The 24,555-nt window shown below is 41.3% G+C and overlaps 4 long non-coding RNA genes across 4 annotated transcripts; 1 reads left to right on the forward strand and 3 right to left on the reverse strand.

Annotated features, from left to right (window-relative positions):
- Positions 1–365: 365 nt before the first annotated feature.
- Positions 366–1,333, reverse strand: LOC26528071. Its single transcript, XR_001448735.3, has 4 exons — positions 859–1,333; positions 696–771; positions 512–585; positions 366–444 (listed from the first exon to the last, which is right to left on the reverse strand). It is a non-coding gene; the product is annotated as an uncharacterized LOC26528071 (long non-coding RNA).
- Positions 1,334–5,084: 3,751 nt separating this feature from the next.
- Positions 5,085–5,889, reverse strand: LOC26528362. The gene is made up of 4 exons (XR_006356567.1): positions 5,778–5,889; positions 5,630–5,701; positions 5,320–5,564; positions 5,085–5,255 (listed from the first exon to the last, which is right to left on the reverse strand). It is a non-coding gene; the product is annotated as an uncharacterized LOC26528362 (long non-coding RNA).
- Positions 5,890–5,963: 74 nt separating this feature from the next.
- Positions 5,964–6,956, forward strand: LOC116804594. Its single transcript, XR_004364590.2, has 2 exons — positions 5,964–6,357; positions 6,418–6,956. It is a non-coding gene; the product is annotated as an uncharacterized LOC116804594 (long non-coding RNA).
- Positions 6,957–10,937: 3,981 nt separating this feature from the next.
- Positions 10,938–23,931, reverse strand: LOC26527212. The gene is made up of 5 exons (XR_006356566.1): positions 23,821–23,931; positions 23,395–23,737; positions 23,231–23,298; positions 23,060–23,134; positions 10,938–11,038 (listed from the first exon to the last, which is right to left on the reverse strand). It is a non-coding gene; the product is annotated as an uncharacterized LOC26527212 (long non-coding RNA).
- Positions 23,932–24,555: the final 624 nt, after the last annotated feature.

Consider the following 24,555-nt stretch of genomic DNA (forward strand, 5'->3'; position numbering starts at 1 on the left):
ACTCACATTTGAGATCTACACACAGTAGGCGTCAACAAATTCACACAAAATTAATCAAACTACTTTTGTATGTCACTTCACATCTAATGTAACACTCACATTTGAGATCTACACACAGTAGGCGTCAACAAATTTACACAAAATTAATCAAACTACTTTTGTATGTCACTTCACATTTAATGTAACACTCACATTTGAGACCTACACACAGTAGGCGTCAACAAATTTACTATATTATACAGTAGTATAGCAGTAAATAAATAAATATAGTCAGTCAGTCTACGGCACAGCCTCGAGCAGACGTGACTATTCAACAAAAAAAAAAAAAAAAAAAAAAAAAATAATAAAAAAAAAAAAAAGAATTAACTAAAAACTAACTTAAATATCCGCCCTATTGGCTGTGCAGCCCACTTGGCTAAATCTCCTTGCCGCAGTTGATGTGCTCTGCAAAGAAAAAATCAACATTAATAATCTTTTAATGTTTTTATTAACTTCTGCAAAATTAACTTACCTGCTAGTCAGCTTGCAATTAATGCAGTTCTGCTATCTCGGTTTTGCGCCCCTCTGCACTTTATATGGCAGCAGCTGTATACATAAAAGATAATAATTAATTAGTATTAATTATTAATATCATTAACTTCACTTTTATAATCCATAATTGTTAACTTTTATTCACTTTTGCAAAACTCACTTACCTGCTAGTCAGCTTGCAGTTAATGCAATTTCGCTATCTTCAATATCTGCGCTCCTCTGCATTTCGTATAATAGCAGCTATATATATGAAAAGACAGTAATTAATTAATATTAATTATTAATATCATTAATTTCACTTATTTATCTATTAATTTTTACACTTACCAATTGGCAGCATAAAATTTGCATGTAATGCAATTCCCAATCAGCTGTTTTTTGTTTTTGTTTTGATTATGCACTCCGATAGGCACAATGCCAGGGGTGCATCGTCACTTACTCAGTTACTCTTGCGATATATCGAATGAATATTAATGAAATCAAAACTGCCAAAATGAATTGTTAAACTATTTTTATTTAATTATCTATATTAATTATCATAAACATTTTGTAATTTAAGTTAAATTTAGCTTAAGCCCATGTTGGAGAAAATGACCAGACTTTGTCTCGACTTTTCTCTATTATTCCAATTGGCCACTTTGGGCTATTTTCTCTGTGCATCTTGTAGATGCTTTTTAATGAAAAAACTGAATTATATTAATTAATGCCATCTATTACTATTGTTAAACTTATATATTACTTATCTATTTAGTCGTTTATTAGTTACTCAAGCACTTTATTGTTATTTTGAATTATCTTTAATTTGCTCTTTTTATTAGTATTTTGTAACATTAAGCTGCACTGTTATTTTTATGCACTTATGGCCATTTAAATTTAATCATTTAATGAAAAGTTTCGACAAATATAGTCCTTTTTAGATTTTAATTATATCATAGGCGCTATTTATATTTATAAAAAAATGCTATTGTGAAGTATTAAATAAATAAAGAGTATCCCCGTACTCTTCCCCTCATCATGCAGCTGCAGGTCAGCTGTTCATGTACGAGAATGGGAAGAGGCGGAGATCACTAATGTGTGTTCTTTGTAGACATACGAACAGAAAAAACGACTCGCATCAATCTGTCGAAGTCTCAGTCAGCCTGCAAAATGGCCGTCACATTAATATTGTTTCAATCTACTGCCCGCCGCAAGTTATCTGGTCTGGGCAAGATTTCAACAACCTGCTATCTTCTCTGGGTGACACTTTTATAGTCGGTGGTGACTGGAATGCGAAAAGTCAGTGGTGGGGCAACGCCAGATCTTGTCTCCGTGGCCGAACGCTAGTCAATAGTATTCTACAAGTGAATTGCAACATTCTGGCAACTGGGTCGCCCACCCATTTTCCGTTTAATTCACGCCAAACTCCGTCTGCCATTGACTTTGCGCTTTTTAAAGGCATCAGGCGAGATTTGCTGGCCATCACTGACTCTTTCGAGCTTAGCTCTGATCATCTCCCGTTGCAAGTCCAGCTGGTTGAGAAGCCTGTCACCAGCAGAGCAAAAGGCCACTTGCTAGATTTGAATGCTAACATCAACAAATTTCAGAGCTATCTAAATGACAAAATTTTGCTCAACACTGAGATCAACAGTGCAGACGATATTGATGATGCGGTGAATATTTTTGTCCGAAACATTGAAGATGCTGCAAACTATGCGAATGCACAGCACCCACGCAAAATAACGAGGGACTAGATTTCGCGTAGATAGACAGACTCTGCAACTCATCGACGCCCATAAGCAAGTCAAGCGCTATCTCACACGCAATCGCAATCCGATCCTCAAGATGCTCTGCAACAGGCTGTCGAATCGCATACGCAAAGAGCTCATATATGCTAGGCAGAAGTATGAGGAAGAGCTATTTAGATCTATCGATCCAACTGATAGATATAGTATGCAGAAGCTCTGGCGACTGACCAACGAGATCAAGCGGCAGCCTGCCCCAAATCTACCGCTATTGAAGTCCTCCAGCGGCAATGGCTCTAATGCGCAAAACGTCTGGTGCAAGACAACTGCCGAAAAGGCCGAAACGTTTGCTGCAAGTCTTGAGCAGCGTTTTCAACCTATTGTGACTACGCCACCCAGTGTTCTGGCTGAAATCGAGGCTCAAGTTAGCCAGCCATCTTCGACTGCTTCAGTCTCATTTCGGCCAGTCACTGCGGCTGAAGTCATCAGTCACATCAGCACGCTAGAGAACATAAAAGCTGCTGGATTGGATCAAATTGATAATCACACTATTAAAGCGCTGCCATTGAAGGCCGTGTTGTATCTTGTGCTCATTTGCAACAACTCACTACGACTGAGTCATTTCCCCTCGAGCTGGAAGCTAGCTGTGGTGAAGATGGTGCATAAGCCTGGCAAGCCTACGCACCATGTTGCATCATACAGGCCAATAAGTCTGCTGTCTGGCCTCTCTAAGATACTTGAGTATCTGATTTTGAGCCGTATGCTGGAGCAAGATACTCTTGTAAATGCGATTCCAAATCATCAATTTGGATTCCGCAAGGCGCATTCAGCTGAGCAGCAATTGGGTCGAGTTACTCAATTTATTATTAAAGCGTTTGATGACCGCAAATACTGCTCTGCTGTCTATATGGATATCAAGGAAGCCTTTGATCGAGTGTGGCATACAGGCTTGAAATATAAGCTCAAGATGATATTGCCGGATGCTCTCTACCGCATCCTCTGCTGCTATTTAGTTGATCGGACGTTTATTGTTGAGTGTCACGGTGGCTGTCGCTCAGGTATTAAGCAAATTCACGCTGGTGTGCCTCAAGGTAGCTTGCTCGGGCCTATCTTGTATAATATATACACCAGCGACATACCAAGGCCAACTCGCCTACGTGGGATATTGATTGCCACTTATGCTGACGACGTCATCGTTCTTTCGGCTGACTCTCGACAAGCAGTCGCGCTCAGCCAGCAGCAGGCGTATATGGATAGTTTGGCTGAATGGGCGAGCAAGTGGTGCATTACAATTAATGCAAACAAGACTATGCATATCATGCATACGCTTAGAGTTATAGCGCCATATCAGGCTATTCGCATTGGCAACGAAACCATTGAAAATGGCACTTCTCATTCATATTTGGGTGTTACTCTAGATACGAAACTGCGCTTCTCACAACATGTCACTACGGTCGTTACTAGGGTCAGGGCTAGGCTTAAAAAGATAGATTGGCTCATTAACAAAGATAGCAAATTGACGCTGAGAACAAAAGTCATTATTTACAAACAGCTAGTTGCTCCACTTTGGCAATACTCGCTGCCTGTATGGGGAGCTCTGATATCTGAGGCGCAATTCAGCCGCATACGAGTCGTACACAACAAAGCTCTGAGAGCTATTTCTGGTGCTCAGTACTTTGTTTCGAACGCGCGCATCAGAGCTGAGTTGCAAGTCCTGTCTGCGGATGATATATTCAACAATCTCTGCGCCAAATACTATGATCGACTCCGGGTCCATACCAACAACTTGGCCAAAAACATTGCCTATGACCCGTTCATCCCACAGCGGATAACATTGGCAAGATACACGAGTCTCGTAAACACGCATTTGGCCAATGACATTGCTCTACGCACCCAGCGACTACTACAACGGGAGGCCGATGAAATAGCTGAAAGTAGGGAGCGATTCCTTCGCCGACGGGAGGCTCAGCAACACAACGAAGCTGCACAAGCAGCAGCCCAACAGCCGCAACGACTACCTGTCTTCGAGGGTATTGCGCCAATGCCGCTGCCACTACCACCACCATCACCACTTGCTGCCTATAGGGTCCTATTTAGATCACATAGGGATCAGTCATAAAATTTGCATTTAATGCAATTTCCAATCAGCTGTCTTAACTTTTTGTAATTTAAGCTAATTTTAGCTCAAGCCCATACTTGAGAAAATGACCAGACTTTGTCTCGACTTTTCTCTTTTATTCCAATTGGCCACTTTGGGCTACTTTTCTCTGTGCATCTTGTAGATGCTTATTAATGAAATAATTGAATTATATTAATTAATGCTATCTATTACTATTGTTAAACTTAAACCTTACTTATCTATTTAGTCGTTAATCAGTTACCCAAGCACTTTATTGTTAATTTCTATTATCTTTAAATTGCTCTATTATAAGTATTTTGTAAAATTAAGCTGCACTGTTATTTTTGTGCACTTATGGCCATTTAAATTTAATCATTTAATGATAAGTTTCGATAAATATAGTCCTTTTTTAGATTTTAATTATCTCATAGGCGCTATTTATATTCATAAGAAATGCTATTGTGAAGTATTAATTGAATAAAAAGTATCTCCGTACTATCTTCCCCTCGCCATGCAGCTGCTGGTCAGCTGATCATGTATGAGATGCGAAGAAGCGGAGATCATCAATGTGTGTTCTCTTGTAACATACGAACAGAAAAAACCGCAACTCCAGCGAAAATCTTCGCAGAATGGCAGCGCGACGCAGAAATGAGGCTCGTCGCAACGGCGCGCCATCGTATGACGCAGTCCCACACACTCCCACCTCTGGGGCGATACAAAATATAGGTGACGCTACTGCCTCGCAGTCGCGCCTGCCAATCTTTCGGCAACTGGCGCCACTGCCACCCACAGCGAGCACTTCGCGCACACACAACACAAATCCAGGAGATTCTTCGGCCGATGCAGGCTGGTCCTTCCCCAGCAACTGATTGCAAGCATATACGCTAAAAAAGAACATAAATCTGCATTAAAATTCAAATTGGCCATTGGTATATGCAAGCAACTTACCTGGAAACTGGTCGTCCTCACATATCCTATCTGCAAAGGGTATCCTAACAAATAAAACTCAAATTGAATTTTATATTCAATTAAAGTTTTATTTGGCACGTATGCACATACACACATGCAGCAAAACAACACTACAATGCACTGGCTTAAACTACACAATCAACTTAACTAAACTGGCGGCACTGCTCGGTGATTGGGATGTGGAGTCTTCTCAGCTGCTACCTCTCGTTCCACCGGATGATTCCCTGCAAATAAAAACAAAACAACATTAAGTATAAACACTTATATATATATGTATAATTAACATTACCTCGCAGCCATTTTGCGTCACTCACTTCTTCGGCCTGTCGAACACACGTTCACTTGCACTTGGGAGAAATTGCTGAAACAGATGAATAATTTATTAATTAATATCTAATTATTAATAATTATCTCAGTATTCTTATTAGAATCCATACTCATCTCTTTCAGTTGCAACTTTTGCAATAAATTGCACTCTGCCTTTTCATCATATGTTCTTCAAACATATGTTTTTATCTGTGCATATCGATATGCATACCAGGGGTGCACAACCTCTCTTCGCGATTGTTTTTTTTTTTTTGCGATAGTTCTATAAGACAAAATGAAAAGAAAAACTTATTGGAATTCAAATTTATTATTTCTTAATCAACTATAAACTATATTATTCCAAATTAAAAATAATATTAGTAATATTGCAACTGAAACCACATATGTGATAGCACTTGTGATATTTTTGCACAAATATCGCTATGAAATGAATATATAAGAATATTAATGAAATGAAAGCTTACCATTTAATAAATAATTATTAGCTATAATAGTATATACTAGTAAATTTTTAAGCACTATTACTCACATTTTATAACTAATTGTAAATTCCCATTGCCATTTATGCATTTTTCGATAATTACCTTTTGTTTTGATTTATGCATCCCGATAAACGTATAAACGCACAGCTGCACAATCTCTCCTAAATTGCACTTGCGGTTTAATTTAACTTTTTAGACTGAAATAAAGGTGATAAAATGAAAAGAATTATAGATATAAGTTCAAGAATTTAATTAAAAGTTATATTAGCTTAGACAAGTATGGAGAAAATGACCGGACGATGTCCCGACTCTTCTCTCTAAATCCAATTAGCGGATCTTCTCACTGCTAAGTTTGTTGCGCATCTTATAGGTGTTCCTACAAATAGAATTAAAAGTAAAATGAATTAATTAATTGTATCAATTGTTATTGTTTTAATCTACATAATAATTATAACTAAACCTACTCAATAGTTTTAAACTAGTTATTTAAGCACATCAAATGTTATTCATTTTTGTTTTTGATCTGCTCTTTTGTATAATATGTAACGCAATGCTGCACAGCAATTTAATGTTGCACTTGCGACTATTTAAACAGCTCATGTGAGCAAGTTTCGGCTAATATCGACCTAAGTAACTTAAGGCGCCATGTAAATTCAAAAAAAATGCTAACGAAGAGTATTATATGAATAAAGAATATCTCTCTATTCTCTCCTCCTCTCCATTTAGCTGCTGGTCAGCTGTTATGGGCGAGAATGGAGGAAAGAGAGATTATTAATGTGTGTTCTGTCAAGGCATACAAACAGAAAATTATTAATATTTAAACTTACCAATCAGCAGCATAAAATTTGCATGTAATACACCCCCCACACCTTTTTTTTTTTTTTTTTTTTTTTATAGAAACCCAAAAGAGCAAGGCCCCCGGGGCTCCCTCACCTTCCCCTCGGATACTCTAACAAAATATCAAAAAAATAATAAAAACAAAAACACCCCAAAATAAAAATTATAATATTTTTTTTAATTATCTATATTAATTATAATTAATTTTTTGTAATTTAAACTATTTTTAGCTTATGCCCATATTGGAGAAAATGACCAGACTTTGTCTCGATTTTTCTCCATAATTCCAATTAGCTACTTTGGGCTAATTTTCTCAGTGCATCTTGTAGATGCTTTTTAATTGAAAAAAAAAAAAATTGAATTATACTAATTATGCTATCTATTACTATTGTTAAAATTTATATCTTATTTATCTAATTAGTCTTTTATCAGCTACTCAAGCACTTTATTGTTATTTTGAATTATCTTTAATTTGCTCTTTTTTTTAAGTATTTTGTAACATTAAGCTGCACTGTTATTTTTGTGCACTTATGGCCATTTAAATTTAATCATTTAATGAAAAGTTTCGACAAATATAGTCCTTTTTAGATTTTAATTATCTCATAGGCGCTATTTATATTTATAAAAAAATGCTATTGTGAAGTATTAAATAAATAAAGAGTATCCCCGTACTCTTCCCCTCATCATGCAGCTGCAGGTCAGCTGTTCATGTACGAGAATGGGAAGAGGCGGAGATCACTAATGTGTGTTCTTTGTAGACATACGAACAGAAAAAAGGCCAACTCGCCTACGTGGGATATTGATTGCCACTTATGCTGACGACGTCATCGTTCTTTCGGCTGACTCTCGACAAGCAGTCGCGCTCAGTCAGCAGCAGGCGTATATGGATAGTTTGGCTGAATGGGCGAGCAAGTGGTGCATTACAATTAATGCAAACAAGACTATGCATATCATGCATACGCTTAGAGTTATAGCGCCATATCAGGCTATTCGCATTGGCAACGAAACCATTGAAAATGGCACTTCTCATTCATATTTGGGTGTTACTCTAGATACGAAACTGCGCTTCTCACAACATGTCACTACGGTCGTTACTAGGGTCAGGGCTAGGCTTAAAAAGATAGATTGGCTCATTAACAAAGATAGCAAATTGACGCTGAGAACAAAAGTCATTATTTACAAACAGCTAGTTGCTCCACTTTGGCAATACTCGCTGCCTGTATGGGGAGCTCTGATATCTGAGGCGCAATTCAGCCGCATACGAGTCGTACACAACAAAGCTCTGAGAGCCATTTCTGGTGCTCAGTACTTTGTTTCGAACGCGCGCATCAGAGCTGAGTTGCAAGTCCTGTCTGCGGATGATATATTCAACAATCTCTGCGCCAAATACTATGATCGACTCCGGGTCCATACCAACAACTTGGCCAAAAACATTGCCTATGACCCGTTCATCCCACAGCGGATAACATTGGCAAGATACACGAGTCTCGTAAACACGCATTTGGCCAATGACATTGCTCTACGCACCCAGCGACTACTACAACGGGAGGCCGATGAAATAGCTGAAAGTAGGGAGCGATTCCTTCGCCGACGGGAGGCTCAGCAACACAACGAAGCTGCACAAGCAGCAGCCCAACAGCCGCAACGACTACCTGTCTTCGAGGGTATTGCGCCAATGCCGCTGCCACTACCACCACCATCACCTCTTGCTGCCTATAGGGTCCTATTTAGATCACATAGGGATCAGTCATAAAATTTGCATTTAATGCAATTTCCAATCAGCTGTCTTAACTTTTTGTAATTTAAGCTAATTTTAGCTCAAGCCCATACTTGAGAAAATGACCAGACTTTGTCTCGACTTTTCTCTTTTATTCCAATTGGCCACTTTGGGCTACTTTTCTCTGTGCATCTTGTAGATGCTTTTTAATGGAAAAAAAAAAAAAAAAAAATTGAATTATATTAATTAATGCTATCTATTACTATTGTTAAACTTAAACCTTACTTATCTATTTAGTCGTTAATCAGTTACCCAAGCACTTTATTGTTAATTTCTATTATCTTTAAATTGCTCTATTATAAGTATTTTGTAACATTAAGCTGCACTGTTATTTTTGTGCACTTATGGCCATTTAAATTTAATCATTTAATGAAAAGTTTCGATAAATATAGTCCTTTTTAGATTTTAATTATCTCATAGGCGCTATTTATATTCATAAGAAATGCTATTGTGAAGTATTAATTGAATAAAAAGTATCTCCGTACTATCTTCCCCTCGCCATGCAGCTGCAGGTCAGCTGATCATGTATGAGATGCGAAGAAGCGGAGATCATCAATGTGTGTTCTGCCTTGTAACATACGAACAGAAAAAAAGCTAGCTGTGGTGAAGATGGTGCATAAGCCTGGCAAGCCTACGCACCATGTTGCATCATACAGGCCAATAAGTCTTTGTCTGGCCTCTCTAAGATACTTGAGTACCTGATTTTGAGCCGTATGCTGGAGCAAGATACTCTTGTAAATGCGATTCCAAATCATCAATTTGGATTCCGCAAGGCGCATTCAGCTGAGCAGCAATTGGGTCGAGTTACTCAATTTATTATTAAAGCGTTTGATGACCGCAAATACTGCTCTGCTGTCTATATGGATATCAAGGAAGCCTTTGATCGAGTGTGGCATACAGGCTTGAAATATAAGCTCAAGATGCTATTGCCGGATGCTCTCTACCGCATCCTCTGCTGCTATTTAGTTGATCGACGTTTATTGTTGAGTGTCACGGTGGCTGTCGCTCAGGTATCAAGCAAATTCACGCTGGTGTGCCTCAAGGTAGCTTGCTCGGGCCAATCTTGTATAATATATACACCAGCGACATACCAAGGCCAACTCGTCTACGTGGGATTTTGATTGCTACTTATGCTGATGACGTCATTGTTCTTTCGGCAGACTCTCGACAAGCAGATGCGCTCAGTCAGCAGCAAGCGTATATGGATAGTTTGGCTGAATGGGCGAGCAAGTGGTGCATTACAATTAATGCAAACAAGACTATGCATATCATGCATACGCTTAGAGTTATAGCGCCATATCAGGCTATTCGCATTGGCAACGAAACTATTGAAAATGGCACTTCTCATTCGTATTTGGGCGTTACTCTAGATACAAAACTGCGCTTCTCACAACATGTCACTACGGTCGTTACTAGGGTTAGGGCTAGGCTTAAAAAGATAGATTGGCTCATCAACAAAGACAGTAAATTGACTCTAAGAACTAAAGTCATCATTTACAAGCAGCTAGTTGCCCCATTATGGCAATATTCGCTACCTGTATGGGGGCGCTCTGCTATCTGAGGCCCAATTCAGCCGCATTAGAGTCGTTCACAATAAAGCTCTGAGAGCCATTTCTGGTGCTCAGTACTTTATTTCGAACACTCGCATCAGAGCTGATTTGGAAGTTTTATCTGCGGATGATATATTCAACAATCTCTGCGCCAAATACTATGATCGACTCCGTGTCCATACCAACAACTTGGCCAAAAACATTGTGCCTACGACCCGTTCATCCCACAGCGGATAACATTGGCAAGATACACGAGTCTCGTAAACACGCATTTGGCCAATGACATTGCTTTACGCACTCAGCGACAACTACAAAGAGAAGCCGACGAAGTAGCTGAAAGCAGAGAACGATACCTTCGCCGACGGGAGGCTCAGCAACACAACGAAGCTGCACAAGCAGCAGCCCACCAGCCGCAACGACTACCTGTCTTCGAGGGTATTGCGCCAATGCCGCGGCCACTACCACCACCATCACCACTTGCTGCCTATAGGGTCCTATTTAGATCACATAGGGATCAGAGTTAAGTAATTACACTATTTAAACACTCAGTTACAATTACAAAATTTTATTTTCGGCACATATATATATATATGTGCAGCGAACATATCTGACGGCACTTGCGCCTAAAGATGCACATTTTAAATTAACTAAAAACTAACTTAAATATGCGCCCTATTGGCTGTGCAGCCCACTTGGCTAAATCTCCTTGCCGTAGTTGATGTGCTCTGCAAAGAAAAAATCAACATTAATAATCTTTTAATGTTTTTATTTAACTCTGCAAAATTCACTTACCTGCTAGTCATCTTGCAATTAATGCAATTCTGCTATTTCCAGTTTTGCGCCCCTCTGCACTTTGTATGGTAGCAGCTGTTTATATATAAAGATAATAATTAATTAATATTAATTATTAATATTTATTAATATCACTTTTTTCCATAATTGTTAACTTTTTTACTTTTGCAAAAAACTCACCTGCTAGTCAGCTTGCAGTTAATGCAATTTCGCTATCTTCAGTATTGCGCCCCTCTGCATTTCGTATAATAGCAGCCACATATATATAAAAAGATAATAATTAATTAATATTAATTATTAATATCATTAATTTCACTTATTTATTTATTAATATTTAAACTTACCAATTAGCAGCATAAAATTTGCATTTAATGCAATTCCCAATCAGCTGTTTTTTTTGTTTTTGTTTTGATTATGCACTCCAATAGGCACAAAGCCATGGGTGCATCGTCACTTACTCAATTGCACTGGCGATATATCGAATGAATATTAATGAAATCAAAACTGCTAAAATGAATTGTTAAACTATTTTTACTTAATTATCTATATTAATTATCATAAACTTTTTGTAATTTAAGTTAATTTTAGCTTAAGCCCATGTTGGAGAAAATGACCAGACTTCGTCTCGACTTTTCTCTATTATTCCAATTGGCCACTTTGGGCTATTTTCTCCGTGCATTTTGTAGATGCTTTTTAATGAAATAATTGAATTATATTAATTAATGCCATCTATTACTATTGTTAAACTTATATCTCACTTATCTATTTAGTCGTTTATTAGTTACTCAATCACTTTATTGTTATTTTGTATTATCTTTAAATTGCTCTTTTATAAGTATTTTGTAACATTAAGCTGCACTGTTATTTTTGTGCACTTATGGCCATTTAAATTTAATCATTTAATGAAAAGTTTCGACAAATATAGTCCTTTTTAGATTTTAATTATCTCATAGGCGCTATTTATATTTATAAAAAAATGCTATTGTGAAGTATTAAATAAATAAAGAGTATCCCCGTACTCTTCCCCTCATCATGCAGCTGCAGGTCAGCTGTTCATGTACGAGAATGGGAAGAGGCGGAGATCACTAATGTGTGTTCTTTGTAGACATACGAACAGAAAAAAAAAAAAAAAAAAAAAAAATAGAAATTTAAATCTATTAAAATCGGTGTTTTTGCAATTAATTTTTGCAAATTAAATTGCTGCAATGCCTAGGGGCTATACTGCAGATGACGGTGAAGAGGATATGGACGTGGAAGTCGAATTATTAATCGACTCGCAGCCATTAGCGCCTGCGCCCACGCCATCGAAAGTGCCGGTGAAGAAAAATGTGGTTATGGCACAACCATCAACTTCTCGAGCTGCGGCTCAGTTATTAAAATCAAAAGCTTCAACTTCAGCGCAAACTTTGGTCGCTGACTATTTTAAAGCTAAAGATGCTATTAAAAGTGGCGCGAAGCCACTTGCAAACGAAAGAGCAGCAAAGAGGACTGCGGAGAAAGGCGACAGCCCCAAGAAGAAGACTGCGCAGCTGTGCGCAGTTGATCTGGATGGCAGTGACGAGGACTGCCTGCCAATTGACGACTTAATACGGACCACCAGGACTGAGGACACGCAGCGAGAGGCAACTTGCCTTGCCAATGAAGTTTGTACAGCTGCAAAAGTGCAAACTATGCCACCTAATGCTGCCGCTGCAGCTGTCACTACTGCTGCCGCTGTTACTGCTGCAGCCGCTGCCACTACAACCGGAGCCAGCCGTGAGCAACCGAGTGCAAAGCCAGCGCCGCTATTTATCGCCAACGTGACGGATATTATGCCTCTGCTATTACGACTGGATGACGCTGTTGGCCAGGACAATTACTCCACCAAGCCTGCTGCTAACCACGGCATTCGTGTCCAGTGCAAGGACGTTGCCACGCACCGCAAGTTGGTAAGATATCTCGACGCAAATTCAATTGAAAATTACACATTTCAATTGAAATGCGAGCGCGGCTATAGAGCTGTTATTCGGCATCTGCATTTCTCCACTCCGGATCACTATATTCGTGAGCAGTTGGCCAAGTTAGGGCACGAAGTCCGCTTTTTAAGAGGCATTAAGTCTCGATTTTCAAAAGAGCCTCTTGATCTCTTCGAGGTTGAGTTGGCCGCCAGCGCAAACAATGCCGATTTGCTGCAAATAACTGCCATTGGCAATCAGCGCGTCAAAATTGAGCGGCCGTATAAAACCAACGAAATTGCTCAATGCCATAGGTGCCAGAAGTTCGGGCACACAAAAAATTACTGCCGTCGCCCCTTCGCCTGCGTCAAGTGCGGCGCAAATCATGCTTCCACGGACTGTGGCAAGCAAAAAGGTGACCAAACTCCAGCGAAGTGTGCCAACTGCTCCGGCCCACATGCCGCGAGCTACAAAGGCTGCCCTTCTTATAAAGAAGCGTGCAAGAAGCGCGAAAATGAAAGTGCCACGCAACTAGCTAAAGTCATCAGCAACTTAGCTAAACCAGCTGCCACTACTGCTGCTCAGAGCAGTCGAGCAAATATGCCAAACATGTCTAATATGCCAAATCTTTTACAGCAAGCCCCCCCTCAGTCACGATCGCAAACTGTTAGTGCAGGGCCCAGTTATTCGGCGGCTCTTCGGGCTGGCCTTCAATTTGCTCAGCCTGTCGGACCGGCAGCTATTAGCAGCAAACAGCGTCAGTCTAGGCAAAAAGCCACCAAAGTTAGCCAGCAACAACAACAACAGCAGCAACAACAACAACAGCAACAAGTTCGTTTGCCTAGGCAGGCAAGCGCGCAGCGACCGCCGCAGCCAAAACGTAGCCGTAGTCTGAGTACGCGCCGTAGGCATCAGCAACCTTTAGATGGGGGTGCGCATCCTGTTAGTGGGGGTGTCCATTTTCAACGTTTCGAGCAGCCAATAAATGCGAATATGCCAAGCATGCCAGTACAAGTTAGCTCTAGATTAGAGGCTAAATTAGATAAACTCATTGAGATGATGACCACTGTATTTGCCTTCTTGATGGCCAGAGTTGGTCCCAATGAGCCTTCAAATGTCTAGTAATGTATCCACTTACCCAAGTGCCAGTAGACGCAACGCTGCACTGCAGCCTGCTGTAACTCAACGTGTCAATAACATCAAAATATCTTTCTGGAATGCCGCCGGTGTAAAGAACAAACTAAATGAGCTCAATCTGTATCTCTTCAAGCACGATGTAGACATAATGTTAGTGTCTGAGACGCATCTGACTGATAGCGATAGCATTGCTATTAATGGTTATATTGTTTATATAGCAAATCACCCCTCAAACAGGCGCAGAGGAGGTGCAGCCTTTATAATTAAACAACATATATGCCATTATGCTATGCGCTTTACATCTAACGACTCGCATCAATCTGTCGAAGTCTCAGTCAGCCTGCAAAATGGCCGTCACATTAATATTGTCTCAATCTACTGCCCGCCGCAAGTTATCTGGTCTGGGCAAGATTTCAACAACCTGCTATCTTCTCTGGGTGACACTTTTATAGTCGGTGGTGACTGGAATGCGAAAAGTCAGTGGTGGGGCAACGCCAGATCTTGTCTCCGTGGCCGAACGCTAGTCAATAGTATTCTACAAGTGAATTGCAACATTCTGGCAACTGGGTCGCCCACCCATTTTCCGTTTAATTCACGCCAAACTCCGTCTGCCATTGACTTTGCGCTTTTTAAAGGCATCAGGCGAGATTTGCTGGCCATCACTGACTCTTTCGAGCTTAGCTCTGATCATCTCCCGTTGCAAGTCCAGCTGGTTGAGAAGCCTGTCACCAGCAGAGCAAAAGGCCACTTGCTAGATTTGAATGCTAACATCAACAAATTTCAGAGCTATCTAAATGACAAAATTTTGCTCAACACTGAGATCAACAGTGCAGACGATATTGATGATGCGGTGAATATTTTTGTCCGAAACATTGAAGATGCTGCAAACTATGCGAATGCACAGCACCCACGCAAAATAACGAGGACTAGATTTCGCGTAGATAGACAGACTCTGCAACTCATCGACGCCCATAAGCAAGTCAAGCGCTATCTCACACGCAATCGCAATCCGATCCTCAAGATGCTCTGCAACAGGCTGTCGAATCGCATACGCAAAGAGCTCATATATGCTAGGCAGAAGTATGAGGAAGAGCTATTTAGATCTATCGATCCAACTGATAGATATAGTATGCAGAAGCTCTGGCGACTGACCAACGAGATCAAGCGGCAGCCTGCCCCAAATCTACCGCTATTGAAGTCCTCCAGCGGCAATGGCTCTAATGCGCAAAACGTCTGGTGCAAGACAACTGCCGAAAAGGCCGAAACGTTTGCTGCAAGTCTTGAGCAGCGTTTTCAACCTATTGTGACTACGCCACCCAGTGTTCTGGCTGAAATCGAGGCTCAAGTTAGCCAGCCATCTTCGACTGCTTCAGTCTCATTTCGGCCAGTCACTGCGGCTGAAGTCATCAGTCACATCAGCACGCTAGAGAACAAAAAAGCTGCTGGATTGGATCAAATTGATAATCACACTATTAAAGCGCTGCCATTGAAGGCCGTGTTGTATCTTGTGCTCATTTGCAACAACTCACTACGACTGAGTCATTTCCCCTCGAGCTGGAAGCTAGCTGTGGTGAAGATGGTGCATAAGCCTGGCAAGCCTACGCACCATGTTGCATCATACAGGCCAATAAGTCTGCTGTCTGGCCTCTCTAAGATACTTGAGTATCTGATTTTGAGCCGTATGCTGGAGCAAGATACTCTTGTAAATGCGATTCCAAATCATCAATTTGGATTCCGCAAGGCGCATTCAGCTGAGCAGCAATTGGGTCGAGTTACTCAATTTATTATTAAAGCGTTTGATGACCGCAAATACTGCTCTGCTGTCTATATGGATATCAAGGAAGCCTTTGATCGAGTGTGGCATACAGGCTTGAAATATAAGCTCAAGATGATATTGCCGGATGCTCTCTACCGCATCCTCTGCTGCTATTTAGTTGATCGGACGTTTATTGTTGAGTGTCACGGTGGCTGTCGCTCAGGAATCAAGCAAATTCACGCTGGTGTGCCTCAAGGTAGCTTGCTCGGGCCTATCTTGTATAATATATACACCAGCGACATACCAAGGCCAACTCGCCTACGTGGGATATTGATTGCCACTTATGCTGACGACGTCATCGTTCTTTCGGCTGACTCTCGACAAGCAGTCGCGCTCAGTCAGCAGCAGGCGTATATGGATAGTTTGGCTGAATGGGCGAGCAAGTGGTGCATTACAATTAATGCAAACAAGACTATGCATATCATGCATACGCTTAGAGTTATAGCGCCATATCAGGCTATTCGCATTGGCAACGAAACCATTGAAAATGGCACTTCTCATTCATATTTGGGTGTTACTCTAGATACGAAACTGCGCTTCTCACAACATGTCACTACGGTCGTTACTAGGGTCAGGGCTAGGCTTAAAAAGATAGATTGGCTCATTAACAAAGATAGCAAATTGACGCTGAGAACAAAAGTCATTATTTACAAACAGCTAGTTGCTCCACTTTGGCAATACTCGCTGCCTGTATGGGGAGCTCTGATATCTGAGGCGCAATTCAGCCGCATACGAGTCGTACACAACAAAGCTCTGAGAGCCATTTCTGGTGCTCAGTACTTTGTTTCGAACGCGCGCATCAGAGCTGAGTTGCAAGTCCTGTCTGCGGATGATATATTCAACAATCTCTGCGCCAAATACTATGATCGACTCCGGGTCCATACCAACAACTTGGCCAAAAACATTGCCTATGACCCGTTCATCCCACAGCGGATAACATTGGCAAGATACACGAGTCTCGTAAACACGCATTTGGCCAATGACATTGCTCTACGCACCCAGCGACTACTACAACGGGAGGCCGATGAAATAGCTGAAAGTAGGGAGCGATTCCTTCGCCGACGGGAGGCTCAGCAACACAACGAAGCTGCACAAGCAGCAGCCCAACAGCCGCAACGACTACCTGTCTTCGAGGGTATTGCGCCAATGCCGCTGCCACTACCACCACCATCACCACTTGCTGCCTATAGGGTCCTATTTAGATCACATAGGGATCAGTCATAAAATTTGCATTTAATGCAATTTCCAATCAGCTGTCTTAACTTTTTGTAATTTAAGCTAATTTTAGCTCAAGCCCATACTTGAGAAAATGACCAGACTTTGTCTCGACTTTTCTCTTTTATTCCAATTGGCCACTTTGGGCTACTTTTCTCTGTGCATCTTGTAGATGCTTATTAATGAAATAATTGAATTATATTAATTAATGCTATCTATTACTATTGTTAAACTTAAACCTTACTTATCTATTTAGTCGTTAATCAGTTACCCAAGCACTTTATTGTTAATTTCTATTATCTTTAAATTGCTCTATTATAAGTATTTTGTAAAATTAAGCTGCACTGTTATTTTTGTGCACTTATGGCCATTTAAATTTAATCATTTAATGATAAGTTTCGATAAATATAGTCCTTTTTTAGATTTTAATTATCTCATAGGCGCTATTTATATTCATAAGAAATGCTATTGTGAAGTATTAATTGAATAAAAAGTATCTCCGTACTATCTTCCCCTCGCCATGCAGCTGCTGGTCAGCTGATCATGTATGAGATGCGAAGAAGCGGAGATCATCAATGTGTGTTCTCTTGTAACATACGAACAGAAAAAAAAAAAAAAAAAAAAAAAAAAATCTATTAAAATCGGTGTTTTTGCAATTAATTTTTGCAAATTAAATTGCTGCAATGCCTAGGGGCTATACTGCAGATGACGGTGAAGAGGATATGGACGTGGAAGTCGAATTATTAATCGACTCGCAGCCATTAGCGCCTGCGCCCACGCCATCGAAAGTGCCGGTGAAGAAAAATGTGGTTATGGCACAACCATCAACTTCTCGAGCTGCGGCTCAGTTATTAAAATCAAAAGCTTCAACTTCAGCGCAATCTTTGGTCGCTGACTATTTTAAAGCTAAAGATGCTATTCAAAGTGGCGCGAAGCCACTTGCAAATGAAAGAGCAGCAAAGAGGACTGCGGAGAAAGGCGACAGCCCCAAGAAGAAGACTGCGCAGCTGGGCGCAGTTGATCTGGATGGCAGTGACGAGGACTGCCTGCCAATTGACGACTTAATACGGACCACCAGGACTGAGGACACGCAGCGAGAGGCAACTTGCCTTGCCAATAAAGTTTGTACAGCTGCAAAAGTGCAAATTATGCCACCTAATGCTGCCGCTACAGCTGTTACTACTGCTGCCGCTGTTACTGCTGCAGCCGCTGCCACTACAACTGGAGCCAGCCGTGTTCAACCAAGTGCGAAGCCAGCGCCGCTATTTCTTGCCAACGTCACGGATATTATGCCTCTGCTAATACGCCTGGATGATGCTATTGGCCAGGACAACTATTCAACCAAGCCGGCTGCAAACCACGGCATTCGTGTCCAGTGCAAGGACGTCGCCACGCACCGCAAATTGGTAAAGTACCTCGATGCTAATGCAATTGAAAATCACACATTTCAATTAAAATGCGAGCGCGGCTATAGAGCCATTATTCGGCACTTGCACTTCTCCACTCCGGATCACTATATCCGTGAGCAGTTGGCCAAATTAGGGCACGAAGTCCGCTTTTTAAGAGGCATTAAGTCTCGATTTTCAAAAGAGCCTCTCGATCTCTTTGAGGTTGAGTTGGCCGTCAGCGAAAATAACGCAGAATTGCTACAAGTTACGGCCATTGGCAACCAGCGTGTCAAAATTGAGCGGCCGTATAAAACAAATGAAATTGCTCAATGCCATAGGTGCCAAAAGTTCGGGCACACTAAAAATTACTGCCGTCGCCCCTTTGCCTGCGTCAAGTGCGGCGCCAATCATGCTTCCACGGACTGTGGCAAGCAAAAAGGCGACCAAACTCCAGCGAAGTGCGCCAATTGCTCCGGCCCACATGCCGCGAGCTACAAAGGCTGCCCTTCTTATAAAGAAGCGTGCAAAAGACGCGAAAATGAGAGTGCCACGCAACTAGCTAAAGTCATTAGCAACTTAGCCAAGCCAGCTGCCACTACTGCTGCTCAGAGCAGTCGAGCAAATATGCCAAACATGTCTAATATGCCAAATCTTTTACAGCAAGCCCCCCCTCAGTCACGACCGCAAACTGTTAGTGCAGGGCCCAGTTATTCGGCTGCCCTTCGGGCGGGCCTTCAATTTGCTCAGCCTGTCGGACCGGCAGCTATTAGCAGCAAACAGCGTCAGTCGAGGCAAAAAGCCACCAAACATAGCCAGCAACAACAACTTTTGCAACAGCATCAACAACAACAGCAGCAGCAACAAGTCCGCTTGCCAAGACAGGCAAGCGCACAGCGGCCGCCGCAGCCAAAACGTAGCCGTAGTCTGAGTACGCGCCGTAGACATTCGCAACCAATAGATGGGGGTGCGCATCCAGTTAGTGGGGGTGTTCATTTTCAACGTTTCGAGCAGCCAATAAATGCGAATATGCCAAGCATGCCAGTACAAGTTAGCTCTAGATTAGAGGCTAAATTAGATAAACTCATTGAGATGATGACCACTGTCTTTGCCTTCTTGATGGCCAGAGTTGGTCCCAATGAGCCTTCAAATGTCTAGTAACGTATCCACTTCCCCAAGTGCCAGTAGACGCAACGCTGCACTGCAGCCTGCTGTAACTCAACGTGTCAATAACATCAAAATATCTTTCTGGAATGCCGCCGGTGTAAAGAACAAACTAAATGAGCTCAATCTGTATCTCTTCAAGCACGATGTAGACATAATGCTAGTGTCTGAGACGCATCTGACTGATAGCGATAGCATTGCTATTAATGGCTATATTGTTTATTTAGCAAATCACCCCTCAAACAGGCGCAGAGGAGGTGCAGCCTTTATAATTAAACAACATATATGCCATTATGCTATGCGCTTTACATCTAACGACTCGCATCAATCTGTCGAAGTCTCAGTCAGCCTGCAAAATGGCCGTCACATTAATATTGTCTCAATCTACTGCCCGCCGCAAGTTATCTGGTCTGGGCAAGATTTCAACAACCTGCTATCTTCTCTGGGTGACACTTTTATAGTCGGTGGTGACTGGAATGCGAAAAGTCAGTGGTGGGGCAACGCCAGATCTTGTCTCCGTGGCCGAACGCTAGTCAATAGTATTCTACAAGTGAATTGCAACATTCTGGCAACTGGGTCGCCCACCCATTTTCCGTTTAATTCACGCCAAACTCCGTCTGCCATTGACTTTGCGCTTTTTAAAGGCATCAGGCGAGATTTGCTGGCCATCACTGACTCTTTCGAGCTTAGCTCTGATCATCTCCCGTTGCAAGTCCAGCTGGTTGAGAAGCCTGTCACCAGCAGAGCAAAAGGCCACTTGCTAGATTTGAATGCTAACATCAACAAATTTCAGAGCTATCTAAATGACAAAATTTTGCTCAACACTGAGATCAACTGTGCAGACGATATTGATGATGCGATGAATATTTTTGTCCGAAACATTGAAGATGCTGCAAACTATGCGAATGCACAGCACCCACGCAAAATAACGAGGACTAGATTTCGCGTAGATAGACAGACTCTGCAACTCATCGACGCCCATAAGCAAGTCAAGCGCTATCTCACTCGCAATCGCAATCCGATGCTCAAGATGCTCTGCAACAGGCTGTCGAATCGCATACGCAAAGAGCTCATATATGCTAGGCAGAAGTATGAGGAAGAGCTATTTAGATCTATCGATCCAACTGATAGATATAGTATGCAGAAGCTCTGGCGACTGACCAATGAGATCAAGCGGCAGCCTGCCCCAAATCTACCGCTATTGAAGTCCTCCAGCGGCAATGGCTCTAATGCGCAAAACGTCTGGTGCAAGACAACTGCCGAAAAGGCCGAAACGTTTGCTGCTAGTCTTGAGCAGCGTTTTCAGCCAATCGTGACTACGCCGCCCAGTGTTCTGGCTGAAATCGAGGCTCAAGTTAGCCAGCCATCTTTGACTGCTTCAGTCTCATTTCGGCCAGTCACTGCGGCTGAGGTCATCAGTCACATCAGCACGCTAGAGAACAAAAAAGCGGCTGGATTGGATCAAATTGACAACCACACAATTAAAGCGCTGCCATTGAAGGCTGTTTTGTATCTTGTTATGATATGCAATAACTCTTTTAGATTGGGTCATTTCCCCTCTTGCTGGAAGCTAGCGATGGTAAAGATGGTGCATAAGCCTGGCAAGCCTACGCACCATGTTGCATCATACAGGCCCATAAGTCTGCTATCTGGCCTCTCAAAGATACTCGAGTATCTGATTTTGAGCCGTATGCTGGATGAAGACACTCTTGTAAATGCGATTCCAAACCATCAGTTTGGTTTCCGCAAGGCGCATTCAGCTGAACAGCAATTGGGTCGAGTCACCCAATACATTATTAAAGCGTTTGATGACCACAAATACTGCTCTGCTGTATATATGGACATCAAAGAAGCCTTTGATCGAGTGTGGCATACAGGCTTGAAGTATAAGCTTAAGAGGCTTTTGCCGGATGCTCTCTATCGCATCCTCTGTTGCTATCTAGCAGATCGCACTTTCATTGTTGAGTGTCACGGTGGCTGTCGCTCAGGAATCAAACAGATTCACGCTGGAGTGCCGCAAGGTAGCTTGCTTGGGCCAATATTGTATAATATATACACCAGCGATATGCCAAGGCCAACTTGTCTGCGTGGGATTCTTATAGCTACTTATGCTGATGACGTCATCGTTCTTTCGGCAGACTTTCGTCAAGCAGATGCGCTTAATCAACAGCAAGCTTACATGGATAGATTGGCTGAATGGGCGAGCAAGTGGTGCATTACAATTAATGCAAACAAGACTATGCATATCATGCATACTCTTAGAGTCATAGCGCCATATCAGGCGATTCGCATTGGCAACGAAACTATTGAGAATGGCACCTCGCATTCGTATTTGGGCGTTACTCTAGACACAAAACTACGATTCTCACAACATGTCACTACGGTCGTTACTAGGGTCAGGGCTAGGCTTAAAAAGATAGATTGGCTCATTAACAAAGATAGCAAATTGACGCTCAGAACAAAAGTCATTATTTACAAGCAGCTAGTTGCTCCACTTTGGCAATACTCGCTGCCTGTATGGGGCGCTCTGCTATCTGAGGCGCAATTCAGCCGCATTCGAGTCGTACACAACAAAGCTCTGAGAGCCATTTCTGGTGCTCAGTACTTTGTTTCGAACGCGCGCATCAGAGCTGATTTGGAAGTTTCATCTGCGGATGATATATTCAACAATCTCTGCGCCAAATACTATGATCGACTCCGGGTCCATACCAACAACTTGGCCAAAAACATTGCCTACGACCCGTTCATCCCACAGCGGATAACATTGGCCAGATACACGAGTCTCGTAAACATGCATTTGGCCAATGACATTGCTCTACGCACCCAGAGACAACTACAAAGAGAAGCCGACGAAGTAGCTGAAAGCAGAGAACGATTCCTTCGCCGACGGGAGGCTCAGCAACACAACGAAGCTGCACAAGCAGCAGCCCACCAGCCGCAACGACTACCTGTTTTCGAGGGTATTGCGCCAATGCCGCGGCCACTACCACCACCATCACCACTTGCTGCCTATAGGGTACTATTTAGATCACATAGAGATCAAAGTTAAGTATTAACACTAATTGACAATTCAAAAATTTTATTTTCGGCACATACATATATATGTGCGGCAAACATATGTGATGGCGCTTGCGCTTAAAATTCACATCTTAAACCTACTTAAAACTAATTTAAATACGCGCCCTCTTGGCTGTGCAGCCCACTTGGATAAGCCTCCTTGCTGTACTTCATGTATTCTGCAAAGAAAAAATCAACATTAATAATCTTTTAATGTTTTTATTCAACTCTGTAAAATTCACTTACCTGCTAGTCAGCTTGCAACTAATGCAATTCTGACATTTCCATTTTCGCGCCCCTCTGCACTTTGTATGGTAGCAGCTGATTATATATAAAGATAATAATTAATTAATGTCAATTATTAACTTTATTAATATCACTTTTACAATTGCTAATTTTTTATTTTGCAAAACTCACCTGCTAGTCAGCTTGCACTTAATGAAATTCCGCTGTCTACAGTATTGCGCCCGCCTGTATTTCGTATGCTAGCAGCCACATATACATAAAAAGATAATAATTAATTAATATTAATTGTTCATATAATTAATTTCACTTATTTATTTATTAATATTTAAACTTACCAATCAGCAGCATAAAATTTGCATGTAATGCAATTCCCAATCAGCTGTTTTTTGTTTTTGTTTTGATTATGCACTCCGATAGGCACAATGCCAGGGGTGCATCGTCACTTACTCAGTTACTCTTGCGATATATCGAATGAATATTAATGAAATCAAAACTGCCAAAATGAATTGTTAAACTATTTTTATTTAATTATCTATATTAATTATCATAAACATTTTGTAATTTAAGTTAATTTTAGCTTAATCCCATGTTGGAGAAAATGACCAGACTTTGTCTCGAATTTTCTCTATTATTCCAATCGGCCGCTTTGGGCTATTTTCTCTGTGCATCTTGTAGATGCTTTTTAATGGAAAAAAAAAAAAAAAAAAATTGAATTATATTAATTAATGCCATTAATTACTATTGTTAAACTTATATCTTACTTATCTATTTAGTCGTTTATTAGTTACTCAAGCACTTTATTGTTAATTTGTATTATCTTTAAATTGCTCTTTTATAAGTATTTTGTAACATTAAGCTGCACTGTTATTTTTGTGCTCTTATGGCCATTTAAATTGATTCATTTAATGAAAAGTTTCGGTAAATATTGACCTTTTGTATATTTTTAAGTATCTTATAGGCGCTACTCATATTCTTAAGAAATGCTATTGTAAAGTATTGTTTGAATAAAAAGTATCTCCGTACCCTCTTCCCCTCGTCATGCAGCTGCAGGTCAGCTGATCATGAATGAGATAGGAAGGGATGGGGATCATTATTGTGTGTTCTGCCTAGACATACAAACAGAAAAAACGAACAGAAAAAAAAAATCTATTAAAATCGGTGTTTTTGCAATTAATTTTTGCAAATTAAATTGCTGCAATGCCTAGGGGCTATACTGCAGATGACGGTGACGAGGATATGGACGTGGAAGTCGAGTCTTTACTCGACTCGCAGCCACTAGCGCCTGCGCCCACGCCATCGAAAGTGCCAGTGAAGAAAAATGTGGTTATGGCACAACCATCAACTTCTCGAGCTGCGGCTCAGCTATTAAAAACGAAAATTTCATCTGCCTCGCAATCTTCGGTTGCTGATTATTTTAAAGCAAAAGATGCTATTAAAAGTGGCGCGAAGCCACTTGCAAGTGAAAGAGCAGCCAAAGAGGACTGCGGAGAAAGGCG

The sequence above is a fragment of the Drosophila mojavensis genome, unplaced genomic scaffold, assembly GCF_018153725.1.
Source record: "Drosophila mojavensis isolate 15081-1352.22 unplaced genomic scaffold, ASM1815372v1 contig_141, whole genome shotgun sequence".
Taxonomy (NCBI): Eukaryota; Metazoa; Arthropoda; class Insecta; order Diptera; family Drosophilidae; genus Drosophila; species Drosophila mojavensis.